The sequence below is a fragment of the Schistocerca cancellata genome, chromosome 7, assembly GCF_023864275.1.
Source record: "Schistocerca cancellata isolate TAMUIC-IGC-003103 chromosome 7, iqSchCanc2.1, whole genome shotgun sequence".
In the NCBI taxonomy this organism is placed as follows: domain Eukaryota; kingdom Metazoa; phylum Arthropoda; class Insecta; order Orthoptera; family Acrididae; genus Schistocerca; species Schistocerca cancellata.
This window is the reverse complement of record NC_064632.1, coordinates 530,404,025-530,424,910: the sequence shown is the minus strand read 5'-3', so window position 1 is coordinate 530,424,910 and position 20,886 is coordinate 530,404,025. Positions and strand designations below refer to the sequence as shown.

At 43.8% G+C, this 20,886-nt stretch overlaps 1 protein-coding gene across 1 annotated transcript in view; it reads left to right on the top strand.

Annotated features, from left to right (window-relative positions):
* Nucleotides 1-10,551: 10,551 nt before the first annotated feature.
* The window catches only part of LOC126092377 (astakine-like), a 120,658-nt gene continuing 110,323 nt past the window's right edge, over nucleotides 10,552-20,886 (top strand). Inside the window, exon 1 of the mRNA XM_049907935.1 lies at nucleotides 10,552-10,673. The gene's annotated coding sequence lies outside the window, so the exon portion shown is untranslated. The remainder of the gene's footprint in view (nucleotides 10,674-20,886) is intronic.

Sequence of the window (20,886 nt, the reverse complement as noted above, 5' to 3'; positions counted from 1 at the left end):
GCGATCTGTTCAACAGTCATTCGGTGATCCCCCAAAACAATTCTCTCCACTTTCTCGATCATGTCGTCAGACCAGCTTGTGTGAGCCCGAGGTTGTTTCGGTTTGTTGTCACACGATGTTCTGCTTTCATTAAACTGTCGCACCCACAAACGCACTTTCGACACATCCATAATTCCATCACCACATGTCTCCTTCAACTGTCAATGAATTTCAGTTGGTTTCACACCATGCTAATTCAGAAAACGAATGATTGCACGCTGTTTAAGTAAGGAAAACGTCGCCATTTTAAGTATTTAAAACAGTTCTCATTCTCGCCGCTGGCGATAAAATTCCATCTGCTGTACGGTGCTGCCATCTCTGGGACATATTGACAATGAACGCGGCCTCATTTTAAAACAATGCGCATGTTTCTACCTCTTTCCAGTCCGGAGAAAAAAATCGGAGGCCTCAGAACTCAAATGCACCTCGTACAGTATTGCCGCCTCGTTTTCTTATTCCATTTACTGGCGTCACTAACTTCCTGCCTTAATTGTCCGTGAGCAGCAGCAGCAGCGCATATCGAGAAGTGCACTGCCGTACCGTCTCTGGAGCGACCGAAAGTATTTCCGGGTCGTCGTCTCTCTGGCAGTCAGGGGGAGACGGACCAGCAGTGCAGTCGGGATGGAGCGCCTGTGAGGCGCGGACAGCGAGTGCTCGCCGACCGCTGGCGACACTCATGAACCGTCTCACAGGGGGAGATTGGAGCGGGACGACTGTTGGTTGGTCGTTCGGTTGGTCGTCTCATCGGCCGACATATATTTGGTCCTTCCAGCGTTTCCGGGCCTGGGAGCTGGTTGATTGACGTGGAGCAGCGAGGAAGTCTCTGTGGCGCGTGTCTGGCCGGGCCCGCTGGTGGCGTCCACGCGTGGTCAGCGTGTGTGGTGCTGTTCCCATTGCTACGAGGTCCGTGGCTCACCGATCCCGGACACCAAAGTTGAGTCTTTACTTGATCTAACTGCCAGTCCCAACTGTTCACATTGTGTTGTTTGAATTTCGTTGTGGGCTGTTGGGACATTCCCGCGAGAAACAACGTGTGTTTTCAAGTTGGCGAAATTATAGCCGCTCTTCTGTGGAGTTAACTTAACTTGATTATTTTTTAATTGAAATGCACCAGCGGAATCTTCTGCCTTGTGGCCCTTAACGTTTCTGTTACCTGTCCTGGTCGTTGAGGTAAATTCACGCAATGTATTTTCCTCGTCATGTTGTGGCTGTCCAGCATGGCGCGTAGTTTGACAGCTGAATGTGTAATTCATTGTGGGCGCCGATACCTTCTGCGTTGTTCCATTGAACTGCCTGTTGTGTGCTGGTCGGGTGGAACAGAAGTTATCCCGTCGCTTCGCCCGTTGACTGTCTGTCAGTTGGGTTGCCATCGGATTGAGAATTGTTTTGCCGACTGACTGTCCCACCTAAGCGAGCGTTAGTGTTTGAATTCCAGGCCGACCCTTGGAAGCTTTTGGCCGCTGCCTTTTCTTATTTGTCCTTGTTGTTTGTTTATTTATGGCTTCTAGACGATTTTAAATTAAAGTTGTTTTGCCCCTAAGGCGTGAGATTGTTTGGGCCTTTAGCCTGATTTAAAGAAATTTTAGGATACGGCCTTCTGCCTTTTAAATTCAGATTCCTGTTTTTGAGTCTTACGTTATTGGCCTTCAGCGGATTTTAAATTAGTTTTGCCCTTAAGGTGTGAGATTGAATGCCGCATTTAGCCGGTAAATAGGTTCTAAAATTAATGTTTGGCTTCCTCTGTTTTTAATGTTTTCTTTAGTCTTGTAATGTCAGTCAAATAAATAAAGTAGTATGTTCGAGTGCAACTGACAGCCACTCATTTTGGCCCCTTTACAGAAACTAAACTATCTGTCCTCTCCTGGGGGTATAGCATGGGATCTCAGCCTATACGACTGGCTCAATAACTCTCAAGCGTTTTTCGGATGTTTACATAAAGGTGATGTCTGAAATTAGTTGTGTATACTGACAGAGCTTATCGACTATTAGCAGGTTTCTTTGTTGGGGGTTCACAGGTACAGATTGAAAACCGGACGAAGGAAGAGAGATGGAGAAGGACAGGACAACACGTACACTGCGCAGCACAATTAAAGGATCACTTTGTGAAACCCATGGCGACGCATGGGTTAGAAATTTGGGTCAAAGCTACGAGCAACCTTTCGTGGTAATGGTGCAAATGCCTGGCGCCCTATGACATAACCCTTGGGCTCGCTGACGCTCCAAACAGCAAGGTGTACACACATACGAAAAAAAGGGCAGAGTTCAGCGGCTCATGTGAGTTGGGTTAATGATTGGCACCAGATTTCAGCACCGTGATCGTGTCACACCCCCTCTCACCAGCATTTCACACTTTCTTCTGAGACCGCTACGATGGAGGTCACAACTGTGAAGCCCACTTTGGAATCGCGGTTTTCAGATGGATGGTGAGAAAAATCTATTCAGACGCACCAACACTAAGAATCAACACTAAACGGTCTTAGGGAGTAGCATATAGGGAGTCAATGAAACCGTCACTTTCCTTTGCCATTGATTCCCACGCATTTCGCGATCGAAAACGACAGTTCGTAGTGTGATGAGCAACAGGACTGTGTTCTTGGAACCTGTGACACTGCCGATAGCCCTAGGTTGCTTCAGCCATACAATAAGAACATCTTTGGCCAGCAGCCCCATTGAACGCTACGAAACCCTTTTGAAATGCAGAGCGACGGCAATTTTTGCTCTGATCTACAAGATGGTTACGTTGGGGACCATTCACAACCATCCCACGAAATCTGCACATGATCTGTAGCAGCCTTCCTGCTTTGCGTCCTCCTATGATGTGTTTCCAGAGGGGAGAGAGGTGTAGCATTGACACATGGTGTGAATAAAGCGCCAAAGGGTCTCTCTGCGACCAATGAGTAGGACAACACCCTCGGTGCCACCTGTGCGTCTATGTTGAGCACCTAAAAAATGTACCTCTGCAGGGAAAACCCCTGATGAGAGTCCCAGGCGCCTGCAGGTAGGCTACACTTCTGCTCTTGTACCTGTTAGTATGCATGCAGAATCGTTTGGCGTGGAGGGATTGCCTGTTTGCAAGTGCCTAGGACTTCGTCAAAGGTTGTCTTTGTGCAGGTACATTTTTAACAAGCTCAACAATGGTGGCCAGTGGCACCGAGTGTGTTGGCGAACTGGGGCTGATAAACGGGCCCTTTGAATTAACATTCACACATGTGTCAATGTCCACCTGCCCGTGAACATGCCACAGGAGCGCACGAAACAGTTAGACAAAAAAAACCATAAACACCCTTTGCTGCTTCAGACCACGTTCAATTTCGCCAAATGGTTTTGAACAGTCCCTATTGATTCCACCCTATACACCATAGCAAAAATTGCAATCTCGCTACATTCCAAAGGGGTGTGATAACGTTCAGTGGGGTTGCTGGACAACGATCTTCTTACAGTAGACTTGAATCGCCCGTGGGGTGTTGGCAGTGTCAAAGGTGTCAAGAGCGTCGCCCTGTTGCTCGTCATTGTGGAAGACAACACTGCATTTCCTTCTCTAAATCCTCGCACGAACGAAAAAATGGCTGACATCGAAATAAGTGTCCAAGGAATAGAAAAGCAACAGAAATCACTCAACAGAGGAAAGTCCACTCGACCTGACTGGATACCAATTCGATTCTACACAGAGTACGCGAAAGAACTTGCCCCCCTTCAAACAGCCGTGTACCACAAGTCTCTAGAGGAACGGAAGGTTCCAAATGATTGGAAAAGAGCACAGGTAGTTCCAGTTTTCAAGAAGAGTCGTCGAGCAGATGCGTAAATCTATATCTCTGACATCGATCCGTTGCAGAATTTTAGAACATGTTTTTTGCTCGCGTATCATGTCCTTTCTGGAAACCCTGAATCTACTCTGTAGGAATCAGCATGGATTCCGGAAACAGCGATTGTGTGAGACCCAACTCGCTTTATTTGTTCATGAGACCCAGAAAATATTAGATACAGGCTCCCAGGTAGATGCCATTTTCCTTAACTTCCAGAAGGCGTTCGATACAGTTCCGCACTGTCGCCTGATAAAGTAAGACCCTACGGAATATTAGAGCACCTGTGTGGCTGCACTGAAGAGTTTTTAGCAAACAGAACACAGCATGTTGTTCTCAATGCAGAGACGTCTACAGACGTTAAAGTAACTTCTGGCATGCGACAGGGGAGTGTTATGGGACACAATATGACCAAGCAGATAGTATCGGAAGTTCCATGCGGCTTTTCGCGGTTCATGCTGTAATAAACAGAGAAGTTGCAGCATTAGAAAATTGCACCGAAATGCAGGAACTGCTGCTGCGGATAGGCACTTGGTGCAGGGAGTGGCAACTGACTCTTAACATAGACAAATGTGATGTATTGCGAATACATAGGAAGAAGGATCCTTTATTGTATGATTATATGATAGCAGAACAAACACTGGTAGCAGTTACTTCTGTAAAATATCTGGGAGTATGCGTGCGGAACGATTTGAAGTGGAATGACCATATAAAATTAACTGTTGGTAGGGCGGGTGCCAGGTTGAGATTCATTGGGAGAGTCCTTAGAAAATGTAGTCCATCACCAAAGGAGGTGGCTTACAAAACACTCTTTCGACCTATACTTGAGTATTGCTCATCAGTGTGGGATCCGTACCAGGTCGGGTTGACAGAGGAGATAGAGAAGATCCAAAGAAGAGCGGCGCGTTTCGTCACTGAGTTATTTGGTAAGCGTGATAGCGTTAGGGAGATGTTTAGCAAACTCAAGTGGCAGACTCTGCAAGAGAGGCGCTCTGCATCGCGGTGTAGCTTGCTGTCCAGGTTTCGAGAGGATGCGTTTCTGGATGAGGTATCGAATATATTTCTTCCCCGTACTTATACCTCCCGAGGAGATCACGAATGTAAAATTAGAGAGATTCGAGCTCGCACGGAGGCTTTCCGGCAGTCGTTCTTCCCGCGAACCATACGCGACTGGAACAGCAAAGGGAGGTAATGACAGTGGCACGTAAAGTGCCCTCCGCCACACACCGTTGTGTGGGTTGCGGAGTATAAATGTAGACACTGCGAAATATCGTTTCCGACTGCGAAATTTGTGGGAATCGACGCCACAAGAAAAGGCGTGGTTTCATTGACGCCCTCTATGCCACTCCCTAAGTAAGGCCTTTTCGTCTCGATTGTGAGCGGCGGTCTGTCTGAAACATTTCCTCGGCCATCCATAAGAAAATCGCATGATTTCAATGTTGGTTCAGACCTCCATCGTAGAGGCATCAAAATAAGGGGTGTTTCGTTAGTAAGAGAGGGTGTGACGCGTCCGCGGTAGTGCGATGGGCAGAATCCTGGTGAAGGTTGGTGCTAGTGTGACATCATTAACCCACCTTTATCTCACACGAACTTTTGAGCTGACACCTTTTTTCCCCATGTGTCGACACCTTGCTTTTCGAAGCGTTGCCGACGCCACAGTGCGCTGCGCTTTTGTACCATTCCGCAGGAAGGTTGAGCCAAATTTCAAACTTACACATCCCAGTGGGAGAAAATTACATGTGAAAGTAGGCTGTTTAGGTTTTTATGTTGGTAACGCCACGTAGCACTCTGCATGAAAATCACTGGCTGTGCTGTGTGCAGTCTGTGGCTGGTTGGCATTGTTGGAATATTCACTATTGTAGTGTTGGGCAGTTGGATGTGAACAGCGCGTAGCGTTGCGCAGTTGGGAGGTGAGCCGCCAGCAGTGGTGGATGTGGGGAGAGAGAAGGCAGAATTTTCAGAGCGGACGATCTGGACGTGTGTCCGCCAGAAAGAGTAAATTTGTAATATTGGATATCATGAACTGATATATATATATGATGACTTCTGAACATTATGAAGGTACAGGGTGTTTCAAAAATGACCGGTATATTTGAAACGGCAATAAAAACTAAACGAGCAGCGATAGAAATACACCGTTTGTTGCAATATGCTTGGGACAACAGTACATTTTCAGGCGGACAAACTTTCGAAATTACAGTAGTTACAATTTTCAACAACAGATGGCGCTGCAAGTGATGTGAAAGATATAGAAGACAACGCAGTCTGTGGGTGCGCCATTGTGTACGTCGTCTTTCTGCTGTAAGCGTGTGCTGTTCACAACGTGCAAGTGTGCTGTAGACAACATGGTTTATTCTTTAGAACAGAGGATTTTTCTGGTGTTGGAATTCCACCGCCTAGAACACAGTGTTGTTGCAACAAGACGAAGTTTTCAACGGATGTTTAATGTAACCAAAGGACCGAAAAGCGATACAATAAAGGATCTGTTTGAAAAATTTCAACAGACTGGGAACGTGACGGATGAACGTGCTGGAAAGGTAGGGCGACCGCGTACGGCAACCACAGAGGGCAACGCGCAGCTAGTGCAGCAGGTGATCCAACAGCGGCCTCGGGTTTCCGTCCGCCGTGTTTCAGCTGCGGTCCAAATGACGCCAACGTCCACGTATCGTCTCATGCGCCAGAGTTTACACCTCTATCCATACAAAATTCAAACGCGACAACCCCTCAGCGCCACTACCATTGCTGCACGAGAGACATTCGCTAACGATATAGTGCACAGGATTGATGACGGCGATATGCATGTGGGTAGCATTTGGTTTACTGACGAAGCTTATTTTTACCTGGACGGCTTCGTCAATAAACAGAACTGGCGCATATGGGGAAACGAAAAGCCCCATGTTGCAGTACCATCGTCCCTGCATTCTCAAAAAGTACTGGTCTGGGCCGCCATTTCTTCCAAAGAAATCATTGGCCCATTTTTCAGATCCGAAACGATTACTGCATCACGCTGTCTGGACATTCTTCGTGCATTTGTGGCGGTACAAACCGCCTTAGGCGACACTGCGAACACCTCGTGGTTTATGCAAGATGGTGCCCGGCCACATCGCACGGCCGACGTCTTTAATTTCCTGAATGAATATTTCGATGATCGTGTGATTGGTTTGGGCTATCCGAAACATACAGGAGGCGGCGTGGATTGGCCTCCCTATTCGCCAGACATGAACCCCTGTGACTTCTTTCTGTGGGGACACTTGAAAGACCAGGTGTACCGCCAGAATCCAGAAACAATTGAACAGCTGAAGCAGTACATCTCATCTGCATGTGAAACCATTCCGCCAGACACGTTGTCAAAGGTTTCGGGTAATTTCATTCAGAGACTACGCCATATTATTGCTACGCATGGTGGATATGTGGAAAATATCGTACTATAGAGATTCCCAGACCGCAGCGCCATCTGTTGTTGAAAATTGTAACTACTGTAATTTCGAAAGTTTGTCGGCCTGAAAATGTACTGTTGTCCCAAGCATATTGCAACAAACGGTGTATTTCTATCGCTGCTCGTTTAGTTTTTATTGCCGTTTCAAATATACCAGTCATTTTTGAAACACCCTGTAAATACATTGTTTGTTCTCTATGAAAATCTTTCATTTGCTAACTATACCTATCAGTAGTTAGTGCCTCCAGTAGTTAGAATCTTTATTCAGCAGACAGTATTGGCGGACGCTGTATTGCAGTAGTTTGAGTAACGAAGTTTTTTGTGAGGTAAGTGAGTAATGAAAGTTATAGATTTTTGCTAGTCAGGGCCATTCTTTTGTACGTATTATTGAAAGTCATATTGCGTTGCGCTAAAAAAATATTTTGTGTCAGTTTAGTGATGATCAGAATAAGTAAAGAGAGAAATGTCTGAGTACGTTCAGCTTTGCTCAGTTGTTCGAAAATCAAATAACGTAAGAGGTTTATCAGCACAGTAATTCATTAATTTTTCTAAGGGGATGTTTCACAGGGTTTCGATAAGTGATCCTTTGTGTTGCGCAGTGTATTTGCAGTTGTAAGACTGCAACTGTGTCTGCCACACACAGTAGCTCTAAGGATGAGGCAGTCTGATTCCGTCAGAAGGAAAGCACTAATCGCATATTTCCTGCCGTGCAGCATAACTCTGTATGAGGGCGGCGGAGGACGGGTAGGGGTACAAACCGTACCTGCCCCTCCCTCTTTACCCTTCCACATACTTCAAAGCTGAGCAGGGGCGAAGGCAATTGTACATTAATTTTTAGTTTTATCCATTTGTGCTCCACATTTTCGTCCCCAGAGAAGAACTGTTCTATGTCGACTGTTCATACTACGTGCAGTTTGTGTTACGGCATAAAGTCAAGCGCAGGCACGCCAGTCGGGATCGATAGAGCGGAGAGAGCTGTGACGTCAGCCAATTGCACGCTGACCGACCCATCTCCAGGACGACAACGCAACAGCAATGGTCTCTGTACGAAAAGGACATAGAAGCGTTACGCCCAACTGGTCGCAGCCCAGTTGAAGAGAATCTTCAAGACTAGTGACCTGTATAGAAGCATCATCTCTATTACTTCGCTTGTATTAGAATTGTTTAATATTGAACAACCTTGCTTATTTTGCATGTCGCCCTCTGCTTGCGACACATCTATAAAAAACAAAGTTAAGTATTGTACACAACTGGCCATTCAAATAGTTATACCAAGAAGAAATGCAGATGATAAACGGGTATTCATTGGACAAATATATTATACTAGAACTGACATGAGATTACATTTTCACGCAATTTGGGTGCATACATCCTGAGAAATCAGTACGCAGAACAATCACTTCTGGCTGTAATAACGGCCTTGATACGCCTGGGCATTGAGTCAAACAGAGCTTGGATGGTGTGTACAGGTACAGCTGCCCATGCAACTTCAACACGATATCACACTTCAAGAGTAGTGACTGGCGTATTGTGACGAGCCAGTTGCTCGGCCACCATTGACCAGACATTTTCAAGTGGTCAGAGACCTGGAGAATGTGCTGGCCAGGAGAGCAGTCGAACATTTTCTGTATCCAGAAACGCCTGTACAGGAGCTGCAACATGCGGTCGTGCATTATCCTGCTGAAATGTAGGGTTTAGCAGGGATCGAATGAAAGGGAGAGCCACGGGTCGTAACACATCTGAAATGTAACGTCCACTGTTCAAAGTGCCGTCAATGCGAACAAGAGGTGACCGAGACGTGTAACAAATGGCACCCCATACCATCACGCCGGGTGATACACCAGTATGGCGATGACGAATACACGCTTCCAATGTGCGTTCACCGCGATGTCGCCAAACACGAATGCGACCATCATGATGCTGTAAACAGAACCTGGATTCATCCGAAAAAATGACGTTTTGCCATTCGTGCACCCAGGTTCGTCGTCGAGTACACCATCGCAGGCGCTCCTGTCTGTGATGCAGCGTCAAGGGTAACCGCAGCCATTGTCTCCGAGCTGATAGTCCATGCTGCTGCAAACGTCGTCGAACTGTTCATGCAGATGGTTGTTGTCTTGCAAACGCCCCCATCTGTTGACTCAGGAATCGAGACGTGGTTGCACGATCCGTTACAGCTATGCGGATACGATGCTTGTCATCTCGGCTGCTAGTGACACGAGGCCGTTGGGATCCAGCACGGCGTTCCGTATTACTCTCCCGAACCCACCGATTCCATATTCTGCTAACGGTCATTGGATCTCGACCAACGCGAGCAGCAATGCCGCGATACGATAAACCGCAACCGCGATAGGCTGCATTCCGACCTTTATCAAAGTCGGAAACGTGATGGTACGCATTTCTCCTCCTTACACGAGGCATCACAACAACGTTTCACTAGACAATGCCGGTCAACTGCTGTTTGTGTATGAGAAATCGGTTGGAAACTTTCCTCATGTCAGCACGTTGTAGGTGCCGCCACCGTCGCCAACCTTGTGTGAATGCTCTGAAAAGCTAATCATTTGCATATCACAGCATCTTCTTCCTGTCGGTTAAATTTCGCGTCTGTAGCACGTCATCTTCTTGGTGTAGCAATTTTAATGGCCAGTGGTGTATGTGCTCATTTTGTAATAAAACTCATTAAAACGATTTACCTGAATTGTTGTCTAGTCATCCGAGAAAGCAGGCTTGCTAGACACTCCAGGCAGGATTTAACAGTTTGCTTCGTAGGACACTTGGTATGAAAGAAACGTTTCTTAACCTTGTTAACATTCGTGCTGACACCTGTAGTCATTGCTGTAAAAACACGTTTGTGATAATCGATTCCCAGTACTACGAAAATTGAATCGAAAAGTCCAGGTGTATTTGAGACCAATACATCTAAGATGGTGCCTTCTAATAAGGGGAACAGTATTTGAATCAATATCCACCGGAAAACACTCCACGCCTCTTCTGAAGTGACGAGCACCATTTACAGTTTAGGAACTCTGTAGCTGGGCCAAATTTAACGGACTTTCAGTAGAATACACACATTTTGCTCAAATTATGGCTGTACTTAGTATTTTCGTGAAAAACAGTGTGGTTTTTAGGAGCATGACGCTGAGTAATCGATAGAGGTGGATGGCGAAACCTTATCCATTTGTCACCGAGCGCCGAGGGGCAACGGGAGCGACGTTCAGAAATGGGCAGGTCACGGGTCACTGGTGACGAATGGCCGGTGACCTCAGAGCCATCTGGGACTGGGTCTGGAACTAGAGCGTGTCGCATGGCGAAGCTTAAGAGCGGCCACAGTCCGGCAGGCGTGTCCTGGGCAGGCGCAGGCGGGGTCCTGAGGGCGAATCTCTCTCTCTGCACCGAACCAGGTAAACAGCACGCAGTCTGCTGCCTGCTCGCTTCTGTGTATAAGGCGCGCAAAGCTACGTATTTCTCATCGTTCACCCACCTATTAAGGTATCAATAATTTCACCTCGTTATTCATCTCTTGGATGATACGCCTAGAACGGTTGTAATCTTCCAATACTATAACACACAGTTATCCATTTAGGCGTTTCAAACACATAAAATGCACACCCCGCGTTCAGAGACATCAAGCGAACACAATACGTTGTTGTACTGTCACTGTGTACTGGTGTCACTATACGGCATGTGCAATAATTATTGGCTGTGGGTGATCACTGTATGGATGAAACGTTCTTGTGTTTTTTTCAATGACAGAATAAAATAACACGATATGTCACTATCTCCGATGAGCGAATGTAATTGTTCTTTTAGTTAGTTATCCTTTCGTCACATGATGAGAATGCTCTCTAGTTTATATACTGTGGATTACAGCGTCCCGCGATATTTGCTACATACAGGTATTTCATATCACTGAAAAAAAAAGAAAACACGAAAAAAGGTTTATTTAAATCTCTACATTTCAAATAGTACCTGAGTGAAATAACACGCACACATGATAATTCATAATATGTAAATAGTGCTGCTGCTATGAAATGATGTGAGGATAACATATACAGATTTGTATTAGCAAATAAATTGGAAAAATGAAAAAAAAAACGAATAGAGGTAGTGTCTTCAGTACTGTGGTGTAAGGTATAGTAGTAAATTCGATTTCATGCTACACAGAACAAATCGTCATGGACGGGTGTATTTTGTGGCCGAGCGGTTCTAGGCGCTTCAGTCTAGAATCGCGTGACCGCTACGGTCACAGGTTCGAATCCTGCCTCGGGTATGGATGTGTGTGATGTCCTTAGGTTAGTTAGGTTTAAGTAGTTCTAAGTCTAGGGGACTGATGACCTCAGATGTTAAGTGCCATAGTGCTCAGAGCCATTTGAACCATTTTTGAACAGGTGTATTTGTGACATGCAATTGACGAACGTTGGTAGTAATGCAACAGAACGTCAAATTAGAAATGCAGCCTGTTATGACTTCAGTTCTGTGTATTCACTTAGCACCTTTCTAGGCAAACAAAACACCTTATTATAGCTGCAGGTTGAGATTAGATACGAATCCTCGTATGCTAACTTACAAATACTGTATATACCGTACTTCAATCCATTTTAGGTCAATTAATATTATACTGATTGTGTATGTGCAATATGCGTATTTCATAACACATGTAATTAATAAGAAATCGATTTCGTTATATAATAAGGAACGAAATTCACCCTCCTGCATTCAGCATTTCTTCGAAATGGAGATATTCCTTGAACAATTTACAAAAATTAACAATCAGTCATCACTAAGGCAAAGAAAGGGAGATTAGGATCTGAAGTTCCGTCGCAGTCGAGGCAAACTGAGACGGAGCACAAATGTGGGAAAAGATGTCGGCCTTGTTCTTCCATGGAACCATCCCGGTTATCGACATACCCGATTTTAGAAAATCACCAGAAACCTAAATCTGTAATGCTAGACAGGGATTTGAACCTCCGTGCCCCCGAATACGAGTCCAGTGTGCTAAACACAGCGCTACCTCGCTCGGTGAGATTACAATAGATAAATTGTAGAAGAATACATAAAAAAAGCCAAGTGTGAATGTTGACCAATAAAGCTCTTAAACAAGAAGTGCCGTCTTTTTGTGTATGTGAGAATGTAAATGATCTAGGTCTGTGTTTGTGATCTATGTGACCAAACAGTAAAATTGTGGCACAGAAATTCTATGGAAAACCATTAATAAAAGTGGGTCAATTAGTAGGCCGCTGGTATCTAGGAATATTTAACCTGCTACCGGCACAAATAGTAGATGGAAAATGTTGAGGCATACAAAGATTAGAATAGCTATTTGAGAATACGGAGAATTTTGAGTGAAGTAGAAATATAGAGCAAAAGGTCAGCACAACAATAGAAGAAATGGAGGGCAGCATCCTACCAGTCGAAGAACTGATGACGGAAAGATGTCAGATCTGACAGGTGGAATATTTCGACATAAGGACACATAACAAAAGTGTCTTCAACAAGTGGGAAATTCTTTTCATGCAATCTTTGGGAATAAAAATGGTTACGTACTAAGCAACGGCTATCTCTTCCCCTACGTAGAACCTTATTTTTCATAATCTCTATTTACAACAACAATATTTGTCGGTGGTTTATTTCAATATCTGCCTTTTTAAGATGGCCTATACAAAATAATTCCGTGTGACAAAAACGGAACGAGAACCAATACCGGTATCAAAATGTCTCATACGGAAGGCGCCTTATCATGACTGAAGAACGTCGAGAGACACGGCAAGGTAAGAAGAATTTTATGGAAAGATAAAATTAATATATACATACCACCTTCTTATCGTACCGTAAATCTTCCGAGCACTCTGAAGCTTTTGTCCCTCATAATCTACCCTAAGCCAATGTTTTCATGTTCTCGTGCATGTTGCAATCGACTACCTTAACACTCTTTAACACACATTCCTGTTTTCCTCTTCGACTGCTTCCTCCAAATAAATCAGAAGTGGACATCTTGTGACATATCCGCATCACTTCTCCGTGTAATAAACACACATGTCGCCTTCTGTCGCGTATTTATTTTCCGCCATTAACATAATAAATTAGGATTGTGTCAATATATTCGCATTGTGAAGGGACAGATCAAGATAAGATGGATAGTTTTTATGAGGCACTCAGTGATGTAGTTGTTAGAGTAAAGGACAAGGACAGTGTTCTGCTCATGGGTGATTTTAACGCCAGGATTGGAAATCGAACAGAAGGGTATGAAAAGGTTATGGGTAAATTTGGAGAGGATATGGAGGCCAACAGGAACGGGAAACAACTCTTGGATTTCTGTGCCAGTATGGGCTTAGTAATCACAAACTCCTTTTTTTAAACATAAGAACATTCACCGGTATACTTGGGAAGGCAGGAGAACCAGATCTGTCATTGACTATATAATAACAGATCAGGAATTCAGGAAGGCTGTGAGGGACACACGTGTATTCAGGGGATTCTTTGATGACACTGATCATTATTTAATCTGCAGTGACATTGGGATTGTGAGGCCGAAAGTGCAGGAGGTCAGGTCCATATGTAGGAGGATAAGAGTGGAGAAACTTCAGGATAAGGAAATCAGGCACAAGTACATAACAGCGATCTCAGAAAGGTACCAGTTAGTTGAATGCAGTCAATTACAGTCATTAGAAAAGGAATGGACAAGGTACAGGGACACAGCACTAGAAGTGGCATGGTCACACGAATTTTATTTCACTTCTTTTTTTAACATGGAACGAAATCTGATTGTGATGCTTAATCTCGAAACAATATTTACAAGCTTTCTGCAGTTTACACCGGAACGTTTATTAATGTAATTTCAGAATTGTGTGTATTTTACTAGCAAACACAAAAATTACTTCTCGTTGAAGCCGTACGAGCTTTAAACTACTGTCACAGTAAAAAATTGGTTCAAATGGCTCTGAGCACTATGTGACTAAACGTCTGAGGTCATCAGTCCCCTAGAACGTAGAACTACTTAAACCTAACTAACCTAAGGACATCACACACATCCATGCCCGAGGCAGGATTCGAACCTGCGACCGTAGCAGTCGCGCGGTTCCGGACTGAAGCTCCTAGAACCGTTCGGCCACAACGGCCGGCGTCGCAGTAAATTTCTTTTGATTGCCTTTTCCATATGCGTGATCTCGCAACCAGAAAGTAGAAGTGTAATACAGAGAATTACAGATTGTACCTGTTTCCACCCCCACTGCAATGCACTGCAGTCGTGATTCTTGTAGTGAATAAATACCATATAATCAGAACGGTGATAATTTCGTATTCAACACAGGCTATAGTGAGCTGTCATAAGCCAATTTCATTGCTGGGTTCAACAGAAAAGAGGGATAGTTACCAAAAAAAAACACAAGGTGCTATGAGAGTGCTAGACTTCTGTGTTTCAAAATGTAAATATCTTTTCACGTCAAACATACGTTGTAGCTACTTTCTTTTTGATGTATGACACTTAGGCACGTACAAAGAAATCTGTCCTCTGATTGTAAGGAATACCAACATTCGCATGAAGTATACGGTGATTTATGTTACCTCCCTGCTGTTCTTTGTTTCGGATAAATTTGTAATAATCTTGAAGCGGGAGGTGACCATAAGAATAATAACGAATAACCAACGTAAGTGTAAGAAGCTACAAGTCAGACTGTGGAACATCAGAAGTCTGAATGCGGTAGGGAAGCTAGAAAATCTGAAAAGGAAACTGCAGAGGCTCGGTCTAGAAGTTGTGGGGGGGGGCAGTGAAGTGAAACTGAAAAAAGATGTGAATATAGGGTCGTAAACAGCACAAGATAATGGTGTAAGGGGAGCAGGATTCGTCACTAGGAAGGCAGGGAAGTTGCTGTGAGGAGTTCAGTGAGAGGATGATTCTCAACGGAAAATAATGTGTGGAATCTTATGGGACTTAACTGCTAAGGTCATCAGTCCCTAAGCTTACACACTACTTAACCTAAATTATCCTAAGGACAAACACACACACCCATGCCCGAGGGAGGTCTCGAACCTCCGTCGCGACCAGCCTCACAGTCCATGACTGCAGCGCCTCAGACCGTTCGGTGATTCTCAACGGAACCGACAGCAAACAACATTTCAGTTACACCTGCCAATGTCACAAGCAGAAGTTGTAAAGACAGAAAATGTATGTGACGATATTGAGAGTGAAATTCAATATATTGCTGGAGTTGAAAATCCAATAATGATTGCAAAGCAGTAGTAGGTGAAAGAATAGAGAACTCACGGGACAATATGGGCTTGGTAGTGGGAACCAGTAAACTCACGATTCTTTAAACCATCGAACTCCCATCTGCAAAAGAGCTTTAAACGTCTGATTACTTTGCAAATGAGTTAATATGTTAAATATTTAACTATAAGCATGGAAGCAAGAAAAAGTTTAGGAAATGTTTGAAATTATGATTAAAGTTTGTTGGAAGTCGCCAAGTGCTCTCATTATGAAACATTGGATGAATATGGTGTAGGTAATTTGCGCTCGAATTTTAGCACTATTTAGCATTTGACGCATCTAAATGTTTATGACGTCATATTTCCTCAACTATGTGTCGTACAATGGCATAATTTTGCAGGTAAATTCTGCGGTATACGTGAATGCTGTCTGCAAACTGTGTTACCAATAGAGCCAGTAGTAAAGAAGTAATAAATTAAAACGTCTTGCTTGATGCTGAAGTCTGAATGCATGAACATCGAGCATGTAGTAGGCGATAAACTTCTTCCCTTTCATCATTTTGTGCAGGAGCCAGCGAGAAAAAGTGTAATATAGGATTCAGATTAAGTGTATAGTCTGCTGGAAGGTGCTAAGTGCTCTCATTCCCAAATACCGGATGAATAAAGTCACCGCAAGTTACGCTTCTTCAGTTAAGCTTCTTCAAGACAAACACACAGCTACTGACTGTAATACTTCTCTTATTGTGTTAAACTTTTAAGATAAGATTATACCTCTTAATTTAAAATTTTTAAATGCGGTCATTAATTACCTGAAATAAAGGAAATAAAATTTTCGTAGTGCCCGCAAGACGTTTGATATGCAAACTGAAACTGAGTCCGAGATATCGGTTTAGCACTGAACGTGAGAGAAGAGAAAGACTGAGTTCTGCAATAAATTTCAGGTAGTAATAACGAATATACTTCTCCAAAATCAAAAGAGGAGGAGGTATTCTTGGTAAAGCCCTAGAGTATGGGAAAATTCCAAATGGATTATATTGTGGTGCATCACAGACACCGAAACTAGATACTGGGTGGTCTGGGTTGTGAGGTGTGTCCAGGAACACATACATGACAATTATAGTAATGAAGGAGAGTAAACTGAAGATTAAGAGAATCTTTCGGAAGAATCACACTGGAAAGAAGTAGGATACTAAAGTACTGAGAAGTGTCGGAATGAGTTTCAAGTTTTATAAAGTTGTGGAAACTGCGATGATGAATGCAATAGGCAATTAAATTGAGGAGGAACGGATTTATGTAAAGAAATGGGAGTCACAGGGGTGCACAAATGCAGGTACAAGGAAAGTAACTACGAAAGAATTTTAGGCAATAGAAGAAATACTTCAGTTTATCGAGGAAGAAGGAAGTACAAAAATGTTGAAATGTTGATGAAAAGACAGGAATGGAGCACTGTACGTTACTTAGGAATTCAATAAATAAGATACGTGAAAATTATTCGCCTTAATTGCTTTGGCTATCAGTGCCCGACCCACGGCTGGACACAAAACTTCCATATCTCGTCTTCCCTGCGTGACAATCTGCAGTCGTACACTTACTGTACAGGACGGGACATTTTAATTGAAAGTCGCTGTCTGATACGCTCGAAGGAACTAATGGCGCAGGCGCTGCAATATCGTATTTTTCCGTCGAATCCCCCCTGCCCGCCCTCTACCCCCACCCCCGCCGCCCCTGTACGGGGATTAAAGTGAGTGTACGAGTGCAGGTTGTGACGCATGAACGACTACATGTGGAAGTTTGGGTTTGGCCATCGGTCTCGTCCACGGATAGCCAAAGCGAGTAATTCGACCGCCCGCGTAAATCGGGAAATCCAGATTCGAGTTCCGGTCGGGCACAAATATTCCTTGGTTTCATTCCATTACAGAGCTGCTGATTGTCCGTGTTTGCAACTTCGAATACATTTCACGTATTTCATGACGGCTGTAGTCGCCGCAATACTCGCATACACGTCCGAAGGAACTTTACATCATACTTCTTACCTAACTTTTTATACCTGGGATACACAGTCATGTAGAACTTTATAAAAGACGTCATATTTACGCCAGTGACTGTAACATTTTCTTTATTTCACGATTGCAATTTCGACTTAGGCCATTATCAATGAAGATGTTATGGCTATTAGGCCAAGTCAACCTACAATGAGCTGTCACATTTATATCTCGTTGTCACTACTATTAATAGTAATGACTGTTACTAGTAATGACAACGAAATATAAATGTGTCAGCTCATTGTAGGTTGACATGGCCTAATAGCCAAACACCTTCACTTGAGTGACTGTAGGAGGATACAAGATGACTTGGATTCAAGTGGTTCAAATGGCTCTGAGCACTATGGGACTTAACTACTGTGGTCATCAGTCCCCTAGAACTTAGAACTACTTAAACCTAACTAACCTAAGGACATCACACACATCCATGCCCGAGGCAGGATTCGAACCTGCGACCGTAGCAGTCGCGCGGTTCCGGACTGAAGCGCCTAGAACCGATGACTTGGACAGGTGTAATGAATGGCAGCTAACTGTAAATATAGATAAATGTAAATTAATGCAGATGAATAGGAAAGAGAATCCCGTAATGTTTGAATACTCCATTAGTAGTGTAGCGCTTGACACAGTCACGTCGATTAAATATTTGGGCGTAACATTGCAGAGCGATATGAAGTGGGACAAGCATGTAATGGCAGTTGTGGGGAAGGCAGATAATCGTCTTCGGTTCATTGGTAGAATTTTGGGAAGATGTGGTTCATCTGTAAAGGAGACCGCTAATAAAACACTAATACGACCTACTCTTGAGTACCGCTCGAGCGTTTGGGATCCCTATCAGGTCGGATTGAGGGACGACATAGAAGCAATTCACAGGCGGGCTGCTAGATTTGTTACTGGTAGGTTTGATCATCACGCGAGTGTTACGGAAATGCTTCAGGAACTCGGGTGGGAGTCTATGGAGGAAAGGAGGCGTTCTTTTCGTGAATCGCTACTGAGGAAATTTAGAGAACCAGCATTTGAGGCTGACTGCAGAACAATTATACTGCCGGCAACTTATATTTCGTGGAAAGACCACAAAGATAAGATAAGAGAGATTAGGGCTCGTACATAGGCATATAGGCAGTCATTTTTCCCTCGTTCTGTTTGGGAGTGGAACAGGGAGAGAAGATGCTAGTTGTGGTACGAGGTACCCTCCGCCACGCACCGCATGGTGGATTGCGGAGTATGTATGTAGATGTAGATGTAGATGTAGTTAATCGCCTAAGGCCGAAATTGCAATCGTGAAATAAAGAAAATGTTACAGTCACCGGCGTAAATATGATGTGTTTTATATACATCTTAACAATTCAGGTGCTGCAACATCGTAAATAAATAAGAAGTGCAGGAAAACCGAGGCGGAATGGCTGCGGGAAAAATGCGAAGACATCGAAAAAGAAATGGTCGTCGGAAGGAATGATTCAGATGTAGAAAAGTCAACACAAACTTTGATGAAATTAAAAGAAAAAGCGTCAACGTTAAGAATGCAAACGCAACTCCACTGTTACATGCAAAGGAGAGAGCGGGTGGATGGTTCAAATGGCTCTGAGCACTATGGGACTCAACTGCTGTGGTCATAAGTCCTCTAGAACTTAGAACTACTTAAACCTAACTAACCTAAGGACATCACACACATCCATGCCCGAGGCAGGATTCGAACCTGCGACCGTAGCGGTCGTGCGGTTCCAGACTGTAGCGCCTATAGCGGGTGGATGGAAAGAGTACATTGGAATCCTCTACATGCAGAATTAACTGTTTGATGACGTGGTAGAAGAAGAAATAGGAGTCGATATAGAAGATAAAGGGGATCCAATATTGGAGTCAGAGTTTAACAGAGTTTTGGAAGAAATGTTATCAGATAAAGCAGAAGGGATAGCTAACATTCCTTCGTAATTTCAAAAATCGTTGAACGACGTGGCAGTCCAAAGACTGGTTGGTAGAATTTATGATACTTACCATCAGATTTTCGGAAGAATATCGCCAACACCACCCGAAGATACCAAGACCAAGTAAATGCAAGAACTATTGTACAATCAGCTTAACATCTCATGCACTCAAATTACACACAAGAATGATACACAGAAGAAAGGAAAAGAAAATTGATGATCCGTTAAATGACGATTAGTTTGCTTTAGGAATGGTAAAGGAACCAGAGAGGCTGTTCTGATGTTGCGCTTGACACAGGAAGCAAGAGTTAAGAAAAATCATGTGAGCGTTCATAGGATTTGTCAACCTGGAATGAGCAAACTAGTCTACGATGTTCGAAATTCGAAGGAAAATAGATGTAAGTTTCGGAAAAAATGGCTAATATACAATATGTACAAGAACAGAGAAAAGATAAGACTGCAAGACCACGAACAAAAAGCTCGGGTTAGAAAGGGTATAAGACAGGTATGTAGTCTTTCGTGTGTGTGTGTGTGTGTGTGTGTGTGTGTGTGATTTGTGGTTTTCGGGCGCTAAACAGCGTGGTCGTCAGCGCCCAAACGCATAGAAACAAATCGCCGGCCGCGGTGGTCGTGCGGTTCTAGGCGCTCCAGTCCGGAGCCGCGCTGCTGCTACGGTCGCAGGTTCGAATCCTGCCTCGGGCATGGATGTGTGTGATGTCCTTAGGTTAGGTAGGTTTAAGTAGTTCTAAGTTCTAGGGGACTGATGACCACAGCAGTTGAGTCCCATAGTGCTCAGAGCCATTTGAACCATAGAAACAGGAACACATGCAGTGAAGGGACGAAGTCGTGCCTACGGTGAAATCTGTACATCGAAGATATAATGACTGAAGTAAAAGATTTAAAACTGGGATAGTGGAAGAGGATATCAATGATAAGATTCACTAATGACATCGCTATGCTCAATGAATTTGAGGAAGAAAAGCACGACCTGTTGAATGGAGTGAGCAGTCGAATAAGCATAAGCTAAGGATTGAGAGTAAACCGAAGGAAGACATATGTATCGAGGAACAGGAGAGATGAGATTAGTGACAAACTCAACATCAAAATTGGGAGCTATGAAGTAGACGAAGTAAAGGAATTCTGTTATCTTCGAAGCGAAATAAACATGACGGACGTAGTAGGAAGGGCAGAAAAAGCAGACTACCACAGCAACGAAGAAATTTCCGGGCAAAGAAGTCTATTTGTATGAAATATCGTCCTTAAGTTATGGAAAAAATTCTGAGAATGTACGTTTAGTTCACAGCATTCTATGATGTGAATCACGTATCATTTCGCTAATGTATTACGCGAAAATCTAAAAAAAAAAATAATCAACATATTTGAGATGTGTTGCAATACAAGCATGTTAAAATTATATGGACTGATAACACACGGAATGTGGATGTTCTCTG